The sequence below is a fragment of the Peromyscus maniculatus genome, chromosome 19 (assembly GCF_049852395.1).
Source record: "Peromyscus maniculatus bairdii isolate BWxNUB_F1_BW_parent chromosome 19, HU_Pman_BW_mat_3.1, whole genome shotgun sequence".
NCBI classification, from domain to species: Eukaryota; Metazoa; Chordata; class Mammalia; order Rodentia; family Cricetidae; genus Peromyscus; species Peromyscus maniculatus.
The window spans coordinates 62,755,492-62,768,749 of NC_134870.1; the positions used below are offsets into that span (position 1 = coordinate 62,755,492).

Genomic DNA, 13,258 nt, shown 5'->3' on the forward strand with positions numbered 1-13,258 from the left:
AATTCAGAAGCTTTCTTTTGATATTTTACTTTTAACTTCTCATTTGTATATATTATCTGTTAGCTTTACTTTCTAAATTGGATGAAATGAAACCATGCTTAAATAATATTATCCAACTCAGTAGCTCCTTTCTTTATTGATCTTTTAATTAAACATTCACTGGAAAGGGGAAAAAAGGAAAGAAATAAGAGACATAAAAGAAAGAACACAACTTCTTAACTGTATTAGTCAGAATTCATTTGCTTATAACCAAACAGTTCAGCAAGCTTTGCATCTACCAAAAGCCAGTACACAGGTAAATATTTTAATTGTGTATACTTGAGAAATACCTTGTGAATAATTATTGTGGGAGACTAGTATGTTATGCTCCAAGCCTTATGATTCATAAGATATATTGATTTTTTTGAATGAAAGTATTTTACATTTCTTGGATGCCTGTGGGTCCACTATGAAAATATTCACTTTGTAATAATTAGGTCAGTGCTGATGCGCAGATTCTATCCTTTGTATTCACTTCTGATCATTAGTGAGTTGTGCAGACCATACAATCAGGCTGCTAAGTATTACTGGGAAAGGCAAGTGACCAGAAGTCATCAGCAAACATTCTGTACACATCGATTTTCTGTTTAGGATTAATGACTGGGGTCATTCAGAGCAGGCCTTTAAATTTTGTACCCGGTGGCATTTGTTTAATTAGAAGTCTCTTTTGCTCCCTGCACACATTCAATAACATGAGGTTCAGAACTATGGCTGTGTATCTGATATCTTAATTTAGAGTTAAGACTACATCCCTTGTTTTCACTTTATTGGTTCCTATCTCCAAACAAAGAATATTTTAATCATTAATCTTTAAGGGAAGGATAGGAGGAAGGATGTGAAGTGATGTTAAACATGCATAAATTTGAATGTTCCAATCTTATATCAGATAAATAGGCTGCAAAGATATTACATGGCTTTTTCTCTATGGTCTCTTAGGCTGTACTTATTTTGCAAATGAGGACATAAAGGCAAGATGCTCTTAACCCGCTGGGTTATGAATTATACAAACCATTTAATTTTATAAATATTCCCTTTATAATTCTTTTTCTAACCATAATTCCTATCATTCCACTTTGTGTTAGCTTTACTGGGGGGCAGGGAGGAGATATGTTAAGGATAAGAAAGGAAATTAAATCCAAATATTTGGTCCTAGTCCTCTGGATTGGCCTAGTCAGCTGTGGTAAAGAGGAGGACAGGTCAGGTTTCATCCACTTCATTTATGTGCCCCTCATCTTAAAACACAGCATCATAAAGAGGAAAAAAAATATTATGTCTAAGCTGACTTTAATATTCCCAAGCTACTGAGATGGCTCAGTACTAGTTCTATACCCTTTAGGACTGCATGTGACCAGGTGAAAATATGCTAGTCTACCGGACAGGGGAGTGAAAACACAATCAGAAACTGAACATCTGGGAAGAAGGCATGCTTCTGAGGGTGTGGTGTCCTTGAAAGTGGAACCCTTATCTGCTGGGATCCCTTGGTATTAGCTAATGAGACATGTGTGTACATTTAATCATGTTTTTATATTTGGTGTGCTCTTGCTTCTCAAGGCAAGGTCTTGCTATGTAGATCAGGCTAGCCTGGAACTCTTGAGTGATGGGATTAAAGGCATAATATAACACCATACTCCAATGAACCTTGCTTTTAAACTAAGAATTAAAAACAAACACAACATTCTTAAACCAAAACTCAAAAATGAAGAATATACACCCAGAAAGCAAAAACATATAAACAACAATAATAGAATAGTTTACAGAATTCTTGTAAGAATTATATAAATTAATGATTACCAAAATGCAGTGTACTGTAGGTGTTACCTAAGGAAATTGCTTCCTTCCTCCTAGAAGTATTTCTGAAAAAGGTGGTAAGCAAATCCTCAATCAAGGTTTAGACAGCTGTCATTTTCAAGTCATTTAAATAACAGTTTTCCAACTGCTTTTCATTCCCCCCAGCTAGTAGTCTATAATATTTCACACTTACACTTTGTTTATTAATGAATTGGTCTGCCACTAATAAGAATTAAGGCTTTTAGGGTTATACTGTAAATATTAGTATAGTTATTTCCGTGCTAAATGTCAAAAATCCCACCCCCATCTCTCACTTTTACAATAGTTGGGTTCTATATTTACTTTCTTATGCATGTTCATGCTTATCAAAAAAAATGATGTAATATCCACAAAACCGGACGTTGTAATGAGATAAATTGAGATTAAAATTACATAATTCATTGCAGGGTCTTTGATACAATGTTTTTAATCTAACTCAATGTATTTACATCTGAACTACTATCAATCAATAGGCATATAGAGTTACAATGTTGTTTAATTATGCTACTCTAATGTAGTTTTCAGAGCTTCTTCTATTTAAATAAAACTGACCTTAAAAACTGAAATTAAGAGCTTCAGCAAGAAATTGTAAAGTGATACTTACAAAGCATGGAAGATCATGAAAACATAGTTAAAAAGTGAAATTTCTAGCATTGTTTATAAATACACAATGGTGTCACATAGTGTTTTATTGGCTTGCAGAATGTCAAGAATCCTTGTCAGTCATCCCTAATGATTTGAGAAAACCTAACGTGGTATAGTGTCTCAAGTTTTCTGGGTGGGCCTTCTGTGAAAAGAAATATCACATGTCCCTATCTGCTCTATAAAAGGACATACAAATATCAAATTATGATATTATCAGCCTGATACATCAGAGCACATGAAATGGTCAGTGATCATCTGGCTTTGACCTACAAGCACGATGATTTCACATGTGACACTCTAATGGGAATGCTTTGATTCCTTACCTAATCTAATGTCTTCATTATGTAAAGGAGGGGTAGGAAGCTTTGGGAATTTGCAGATGGTTAGGTAAGCTGTTTTGAAACATCATGTTTGATTCTTCATAATTTATAGATTCTGATACAAAATTGACATTTTCCAACATGTTAAGAAATGTTAATTTTCAGAAAGGAACATGTTTCATAGCAGAGAAAACCTGTCAAGCAGAAATAAAGGTGACCCAGAGCTCAGTAAGTAAATAAAATAGAAGCTCAGAAGAGTCCTCATGGGGTCAGAGGCAAGTTTCTCATCCCGCTCAGGTATCTCTACCATTGAAATCGGGGGAAAAAAAAATATCCAGTGAAGCCAGGAGCAAAGTTTGCTGTTGCCACATCGAATGATTTGTAGATGACATTGTGAAGTTTTGTTTTTACCATACTTTTCTAAGCTAGCAACAGGGACCCAGGCAAAACCTAAGGAAACCTCTGGGATACAAGGAGTAGTGAAACTCTAGGCTACTAAAAACTAAACGAGTATTAGGAAAGGAATAAATATAAGCAAAGGTGTATTAGCAAAGAGAAGAAATGCCAACAGCAGATTGCATGTGACTAGCAGTTGTAAAGCCCTTGCATTTTCTATTCATTCATTAAATGAATTAAAAGTCAATATGATTTTAAAATGATCTATGGGCCTTAAAATTAATCTAGATTTTGACTGTAACTTCAACATTCAGCTGTGAGTTTGCAGATTCACATCCTGTACTTTCCTGAGTTTTATTTTCCCAACCATGAAATGAGAGCAACAATACCAACCAGTTCTGTTGTGAGGACTAAAGGAGACAATGGCTATGAAGCATCCATAAGTGCCTGGGACAGGACACGAAATGCTGAATAAAATGGAGATCCGGAGCCAGGTGGTGGTGGTACACGCCATAATCCTAGCACTCAGGAGGCAGAGCCAGGAGGAACTCTGTGAATTCAAGGCCAGCCTGGGCTACAGAATAAGTTCTAGAAAAGGTGCCAAAGCTACACAGAGAAACCCTGTCTTGAAAAAAAAATTGGAGATCCTGCTCATCACTGTTGACTCATCACTTTCACAGTGCTGATAGGTATTATTCAGGCTGCCGGGAAGAAGATGTCTACAGTCTTACACAGCTGTGAACCTTACAGACTGCAGCATCAGTCTGCCTAGCAAAATGCACCTATTTGTTCACTAGTAAAGTAATTGCTATGTTGTTAACCGACCACTTTGTGATTGGTTTGTGAATGGTTAAGCAGTACAAAGAAATAGCAGAAAGAATAGAGGCAAAATGGAATAGTCTGATTAATTTAAAAATACTCATTGTGTGCATGGGTGCAGATGTGTGTGTGTGTGTGTGTGTGTGTGTGTGTGTGTGTGTGTGTGTGTGTGTGATGTGAGTTTGTGGGTGTGTGAAGGTCACAGAATAACTGTGTAGTGTTGCCTTTCCTTTTGCCTTAGTGAGGATGTCAGGACTGAATTCAAGTCTTCAGGCTGTGCAGCAAAAACCTTTTTCCACAAAGCCATCTCTCCAGCCTAAGTCTGCTTTATCTTCTTCACATTAGTGTACAAACAATAAATATTAACAATGTAGCAACTTAAGAAGTAAGCTGCTATGATAGCCTTTATAATAAAGTTCATAACTGGACACAATAGTTATAAATAACACAGTTGGTGAAATTCACATTCCCCACAACTAAGAGCCAAGAGTACAAACTTTCCAAGAGGGTCCTACCCTATTAGCCGATATTACTTCCAATCTAAAAGAAAGGATTTTTTTCCTTTCTATATAAAAAAAAATCTAGTCTTTTCTAGAAAGTGAGAATAGTGTTTGTCTCTAGGATCATACAACTGTCAAATGTGAACAAAGGGTCCATGAGCCAAATTACTGAGATACTGCAATACAGGTATCATAATAAATATTGACATGCTTGAACTTCTTCAGTGGTTGTATTAACACATTCTATGGTCAGCCATATAATTGAAAATTCAATTTTCCTGTCATTTATTAATATGAATCTACTCATAAAATACTCATCTTCTACAGTCAAAAGCAAGACCAGTCTAAATTCCCTGAAGTTTCAACGAAGGGGTCGGTTAGCTGTTTACCAAGGGATGGCAACTGAGTGAAGTTATGGGAGACAGGGCTGCTAACCAACGCTAAAACAGCTTCTCACTAACCTGTAAGCTGAGAACTCCTCAGTCTCCCCTCCATCCTCCTTTTCCAAGTAGTAGTCCACTGAAGCCATCTCTCCATCAGGATGAACTACACAGTGTGTTATCATACTTATCAGTACAGTAAGAAGTTGCACTGTGAAAATACCAGATACTTTTGCTGGGCAAGAATGTGAATTAAAAAGAATTGAAGTGAGGGGTGAGTACTACACTTACCTTTGGAAATAAAGATTGCTTTTAGAATGCAGTTGGGAATCATACTTGTCTAGTAAACTGACGGTAGTAAGTTCTCTCTTCTAAGATTGCTGACCTTAGTAACCCAGAATAGCCGGCTAGGTGTCTAGTCTCAGGCATGATTTCCCCTTGTTAAGCAGGCCTTAAGTCTAATTAGACAGCTCTTGTTTACCAGCAAAGGCTGAATGTCACCCTATTGTATCTTTAGGGATGTGTTGCTATCTCATTCATTGTTGTTGTTCATAAACTTCACAGCTGCAGAGGGCTATTGATTACTTTGTTCCCTTGGCAGCCTACATGAAACTTTCTGATAGTCTGACAGCTAAAACACAGGAAGGAAGTTTTCAGATTAGATCCAGCTTGAAATTTTTCAGGTCCTGTGTCTGAAGTGTGTGGTGTAATATAAGGACTCACCTTCAGCCTCTGAGAGGCAACCAAGGACAGCAGCAATAGCCTATATTATATGTGGAGTTGCTTAAACTATGCCAACCCAAAGGTGAAAGTTTTTAACTAATAAAAGAAATGTTAAACTTGAGAAATAAAAATAATTAAATAAGAAATAGCCACATTCCTCATTCTTTTTAAAAACAAGATATTGAAATGAAAATTCCTATCATAGTCTGACTTAGTGACAAGGAAAATGCATAGCAATTAAAATGTTGTCATTACAATATGTCAAAAAAAATCCCACCAAAAATATTAAAGCCGATAATAATATACTGTGCTAAAACATGCTATTGCCTTTTTCTCTACTTTTTCTCTAGAACCTTAAATGGAAACTTGAGGGGCAAACATTGACATCACATGAACGATCATCATAGCTGGCGGCTGTATAATTGAGCATAAGAAATAGCATTGCCCTGGCTATGGAGATGACAGCATGTCTGCTGGTCACTTCACTGCAGCGAGGCACAGTGTAGCTGGGGCTGACGATAGAGGGTTGTATTCTTCCACTTGATTAAAAGGATCACATGGATTATAGTCTACGGACAGAGGAAAGATTTCCCTGGGCAAGGAGCTTGGATTGTCTGCTCCATTGTGTTATCATGACAGCCAGCAAAGGGGAGTCGAGGTGGGGGCAGGCAAGGGATTCTTCCACAGCTCTGTCAGAAATTGAATGAGACAAACTCATTCCATGAGATTCTCTAATTTTTGTCAAAATTATATCTGCTGTCAAGTCAGCTCTGGGAGCGTTGAAGTTGGAGTGAATGTGACAGTGCTAGATGAATGTGCAGGTTGCACTCCCATTTGCCAAGCAAATATGGCAAGTGAATAGAATAACAAGGACCAGCAGAGTAAACCTGGTCACCCCATAGACAAAGCAAATGGAGCATCGAGATTGATGAACAAGGTTACTAACCAGTAGTCTCGGAGTGCATGCCCTGGCCCAGTGGCAAATAGGCTTGCAATTCTATTCCTGGCTAAAGTTTATTGCTGACATTTAAGCTGGACAATAAGTTTTTCAGCAACTCAGCCTGTCATTTACAGTGAAATGTACCTGGTGAAATGATTCATTTAGAGTTTCCAGGGCTCCAAATTGCTACTTCAAAAAGGACATACAGCTTAGCCAAATCCCACTGTAAGTACTTCAGATACAGACAGACACAGTCCAAATCCCCAGAAGACTGAGTGAAGTTGGATTTCTGGCCATCCCCTTTTCTCAAATTCAGTTTTCGACTTGGTTTCCTAAATTTCCCAGACAAGTAGGTCTCAATTGGCTTAATTTAAAGGGAAAAACACAGACCTGTCTCCCTCATCTCTAACACCCTCACAGGCTTACAAGAGATTCTGAAATGCCTCGAATACTGTTTGTGGAAATACAGAAAAGTGTGATGTTAATTTTAGAAAGCTATTTTCATTTCTGTTTATGTGTTGTAATAATTATGTTTGTCTTTGAATGCTTATATCATAAAAACATTTATCTTTATTCCGTATGTATGGGTATTCTGCCTACTTCTACGACTATACACCATGTGCGTGTAGGGCCTGCATAGGACAGAAGAAGACATTAGATCCTTTGAAACTGTAGTTCCTGGAGGTTGTGAGCCATCATATAAGTGCTAGAATCAAATCCAGGTAATCTGCAAGAGCCGCAAAAACATATAACTTCTACATCATCTTCCCAGGACCTAAACCACTTTCAGTGCAGTTATACTATCATGTTCCAATTCCTCTTTGTCTCTGGCACAAATGAATAAGTTAATATTTATAATACCCTTTCTAGGTACATAGCTTTTACTCAGTTTCTATGGCTGAATGTATCATCAATTTCTGTATACCAAATATATGGCCCTGGTCTCAATAATTACCCAAATCCCAAATGTAACCTCCTTGTCTTGGTTCCTTGCGTATACAGTATACAGATCTATACTAGCCCTAGTATAACACCATCAGCAATTTTGGTGCTTTATTCTTCCATGTTTCTTTGCATTCAATCAGGTCTGTTAAGTTTTATTTTCTTGGGTGTATTCCAGACGCATATCCTTCTACTAACATAGTCAATGCAAAATGTCGGCTGCTTCCACAGACTTGAGTTACACCAACAAACTCCAGCAGTTCTGTAATTCTATGTGATAATATGACAATATGGGTATTATACGTTCACTGACAACCAAAGGCAAGAGGAAAATTAGAGTCACTTAGCATTGTTATTATTCTCTAGTCAGTCCAGAACCAAATTATTGTTTCCTACTCTTGTTTTGTTTTATTCAGTTTTTGAATTAAAATATAATTACATCATTTCCTCTCTTCTCTTTCCTCCCCGCTTCCCCTCCCTTGAGCACTCTCAAATTTGTGACCTCCTTTTCCTTGTTGTTACGTACAAAACTATAAATACAACCCGGTAATTCCATTTAATGTTGCTGGTATGTACATGATTTCAGAGCTGACCATTTGGTATTGAATAACCAATTAGGGGGCTCATCGCTGGGGAAGATTATTTCTCCTTCTCTCAGAGTTCTTTAGCTGCCTGTAATTCTGAGTAGGGCCCCATTAGATTTTCCCATATCTATATTAACTTGTTTATTGGTATTGAGCTTGTTCAGGTCTTATTTAGTTAGTCAAGTTTTTGAGGAACTATGGCTGAGGTTTTCCTGTAATTTCTAAGAGTCATTTTTGTTTTGTTTGAGAAAGAGTTTCAATTATGTATCCCAATTTGTCCTTGAACTTACTATGTGACTCGTCTAAGACTAGTGCAAGAATTATTCTTCCTCAGCCTGCTATGTCAATAATTAAAGGTATAGATCACCACAGCCAGCCAGATTGCTGTATATCAACTCTATTAATACAAAACAAGAGATATAGGATGGACTCAAATTCATTGTGGTCCTTAAAAAGATATAGCTTGATACTGAAAATACTTCAAACTAGAAAATAAGAAGTGTACGTTAATTTTATTTTTCAAGATGGGTTATAAATATCAGTTAATATTATAGGATGATGTACTTTATTGCATTTCTACTAATTAAGGGTCCCCAACTTAGTGAAGTACCAGTTTCATTTTATATTTTATATCCTGTAGTTTTGTAAGTCATTCCTTTGTAAATGAGAAGAAAATGTCAGAGTTTATAGTTTATTACAAAAAGGATAATAAGTATTTTTATTATTCTCTTCCCAATCTTATTATAGATTTTCTACATTAAAGGACAGATAAATACCAACCTTGACATCTTCTGAGTTGTTATTAATTAATGAGATAGATAAATGCATCAATTGCAACTCACATTTTTCAGTGTGTTTGAGTCTTTAGGAAAAAGACATGATTTGAAAGTTGCAGGAACAACTTTTCTCCTATGGCTTTTACAGTGAAGACACAATGGTCTGAGGCTCTGTAGGAGACAAGAGTCAAGGAGATGGTGGTGGGGGTTCAGGAGGAAATCAGAAAGTGGTAGTTGGGTCTCACGGGATCCTAGTGAGGTTATGACTTATGCTTCTGGCTCCGAGAACCCACACTGAATAACAAGGATCTATGTTGTTCGACAATCACAACACAAGCTTCTCATTTCTGAATGAAATTGGGAACATCATTTCAAAGCAATTTCTTCTCATGTATTGAGAATCTTATCAAAGGAATGTTAAATGTAACTCAGCCATCCACAAAACTTGCAATAATATCTTTTCCCACAACAAAAACACAGAATCAAAGGAGAATGGCATCCAAGCCTCTTGGTAAACTTTACTGAAACTATACATGGAAAGCTTTTCTTCTGTTATTCACTTTCTCTTCCTTGTTACCATATATTCTTCAAAGTGCTGTATATTTTTTGAAGCCAATCTGTCCCTACCCTACATCCATCCCTACTTAAAAGTAAGACTTGCTTTTCTTTCTTTGTTCTTACAAAACAATGGACTGTGAATAAAACCAGATTTAAAAAAATACTATTGTAGTATAAAGTATAACTTCTGATGACAGACATGAATATCATTCAGCCAACCTTATGGTGAACTATGTGGAACACAAAGGCCCCCCAATATATTTTATACCAAGCTTTACATTTTGTGTAGGGACACAAAACTGTTGACTGACACGGGACATTATTTCAAAAACACTGAGAAGCAGTGCAGACATAGATTGAGATAATGCTCTCAGAGGCAATGGAAGAGTAAGCATTGATTTAGCAAGGTAAGATAAAGCATTTCTGAATAAGCAATGCTTTTTGTATTTGAGAGTTTCAGGGTAATACGGAGCAGATGCAAGGAAGAATGGCTTTTGGAGGACAGTTGTTCCAGTGTGAAGACACAGCAAGATAAGAGACACCAAAATAGTACTAGAAAATATATACATGACAATGAACATTTCAGATACCCATATATATATATATATGAGATTTATATATATGAAATAGTAGATAAGCAAAGAAAGAAGAAAATGAACCCAATGTAGGAAGAAATGGAGCTGTTTCCTCAGGCAACAAGTCGATTAAGTCAAAGGAACAAGGAAAGAGATCAATAACAAATCTAAGACCTGATGATTTACCCAACCAGTTCTATCATGTAAGAACTTGTGTTTCAAAGAATCGTAAAGGTCTATGTGCCACTTAGCTTTCCATAATAATTTCTTACATGCCCCTTGTCTAATTAACATCTCATTAATATATAGTCCATTAAAAATTGATCTCTAGGCATTGAAAATTATCCTGGCTAGTTCATAATACACATGGCTGAATGTTTCAGTTTTAACCCAAGATTGCGATTACACGTGTCAGAAAAGCCAAACACCTGTTACTTCTGCTACCACACATAGCCATCATCCAATCTGACAGCAGACATGAGAAAATGCTAAAGAAGAGGGAGGTGAATAGTGTGATATCCCCTGTGTTCTCCACACTTCTATCTAGTAGCACATATGTTGACAGCATATTGTAATCAATCCCTCTATGATCTGCAAAAATAACATTTCCCACATAACTCCATGATGAAAAAATACTTTAAGAGGTAGAATTATTACTTGACAAAGGCAAGCTGTATGATGTAGGAGCAATCACAGGTAGGCCCTGAACATATTGCATGATTGATAGTGCATGTTATGATCAGCAGAATTGATAGGCGCCCTGGTACACAATGCCTTTTACTAGGACATAAAAGAGTTTCAACTTACAAACAAGAATGTATGTATCTGTACTTTACTTAAAATTAAATAAATGTCTCATAGTGTCTTTGAAAAAGTGAAAAAGTACAGCACAGCTTTGCTCTGTCTTTCCTGGCTTTTCATGCTCATACTGTTTTTAATATTAAGAAAAAGAACTTTCAAATGTATCTTTCTGCTTGCTGATGATGCCTCCTTACTCTGCACCTATTAATTAACTCTTTTCCTCGGGCTTGCCTGGGGTCCTATTGATTTCTTCCTGCTGCATGGTATTATGAGTAAAAGAAATGCTTTTTTATCTGTGGAGTTTGGATGCTGGCGTCTGGCTGAAGTGCCAAGGCCACAATGACATGTACATTAAAAAAGGTAATTTGCTTATACAAGTAGAGAGAAACACTATTGACTTGGAAAGCTTCATACTGAACTGAATGGTGTTTCCCAAAGATAACAAAAAGTGATATGATTAGGGAATTCAACTAACGGCAATGAGCAGGTAATATGTAGAAAAACAATACTTTCAATAGCACAGAAACCAAGCAAAGAGAAGTAAACATAAAACTTGATTGCAGCTCCCAGGCAATGCCATGAAATTGAATATTTAATGTTAAGGCTGAACTTGGTGCCAAAGAAGTTCTTGACCAAGGACTGTAAATTCAATAGCACATTTTTTTTTCAAAATTATTTTAGTGACATTTTATCTAACTATCTCATACTCTGCTCATCTTACTAATCAGCTTCTCTTTAACATAAGTCATTTACTACACACTCTCACATACACATCCATACCACACACACATATCCGCATACACACATCCCTACCACACACACACATACATCCACACACCGCATACACATACAAACATAGACACATCCACATCCATACACCATATACACATACATAACATATACACACAAACACACACACACAATACACACATGCACACCACACACATACATACACACCACATACATACATCCACATCCCCCCACATACACACAATACATATACATACCACACAAACACACACACACACACACACACTCTCACAAACAAATACATATCATGATGAATCATTCAACCATTGGATATATTTGTACAGAGAATCCTGTTAAACCACAATGGTAAGAGCACAAAAGTACCTACTTACCAACTAAAAGGAAATTCTGAGATTCATCTACAATTTCATTTCATGACCACAGAATCATAAAGTTATTATTATTCATAAGAGCATGTACTTTTTGGCTCTGTGGAACTAAATGAAATTGTGATATCTTAAATATAATCATAACATCACTGCATTTAATTCACAAGTCTGCAGCATTTGTCTGTATGTGGCTGATCTTGGTGCTTTTTAAAATGCAGGAATAATCAAGCTAAATTATTTCCACTTAGTAATGGATCATTATCCCTGCTTTACTATTTGCTACTGATGTATAATCAAGGTTTCGATCTAATCAATAATTGTGTTTTTTTCTGACTAGGTTAATTTGTATTTCTATGTTTTTGTTGAATCTTTTATTTATTTCTATATAAGGATTCATTCCCTGAGAATAACACATTTGTGTGCGTGTGTGTGCAGCTTCTTGGAAACAAAGGAAGCATAACTGTTTGAAGTTGTTTCTTCTATAAAAATATTCAGAATTAACTATTCTTGTTTCAACTCACAACAAAGTTCTAAACATACTTAAATTAAAAATGCTCTTAATATTTCAAATAACATATAAAATAATATTATAGTTATTAGAGATATTTGGCCTAGAGTAAGCATACTATAAACATACATAAATAAATAAAGGAGTAAATTAATGAGTGATTTATACTAAAAATAAAATAAAATCTCAAACATGAGTAAGCATAAATAGGCCCACTATGAAGTCATCCTACAAATGGAAACCATTTTGTAGTGCTAATTAGAAAAAAAGATGGATACATCTTTCAGTAAAAGATCCTGATAAAGAGCAAACTTTATAATGTTTCCTTGCAATATACTGTGTTCCCAAAGTATTTAGTTTATTTCCTAATTTTTAAGCTAGCATGAAAATTGTAGATTTTTTTATCATGGCATCTTCATACACACATGTCATCCAATTATGCTTTACATTTTTGCCCTCCCTTGTATTCTTTCTTCTCAGATAAGCTGTCCTTCTGTGTCCAAACATTTTATTAATTAATCTCATATTGTCTCATGTTGGTTAATAGTAGGAATATGGTTTGAGGATGTCGTGCAAAGTGAGTTCATAAGTGTGCAAATACCATAGGGTATATTTACACAAACTGAAACAGGTGACACAATTTTATAGAACTACAGTTGTCTACATGTCTACCGTTGCCTGAAATGTCACTGTGATACATGCAACTGTAGGGTTTCTTATGGTGGTATGGAAAGTAAGGTGGATAATAAGTACTCTTCTCAGAACTCTATTGATCTAAAGCTAAAG

At 36.0% G+C, this 13,258-nt stretch overlaps 1 protein-coding gene across 2 annotated transcripts in view; it reads right to left on the reverse strand.

The window, feature by feature from the left end:
* Positions 1-13,258, reverse strand: part of Dcc (DCC netrin 1 receptor) — a 1,155,384-nt gene that overhangs the window by 232,708 nt on the left and 909,418 nt on the right. The gene's annotated exons all lie outside the window — the stretch shown is intronic.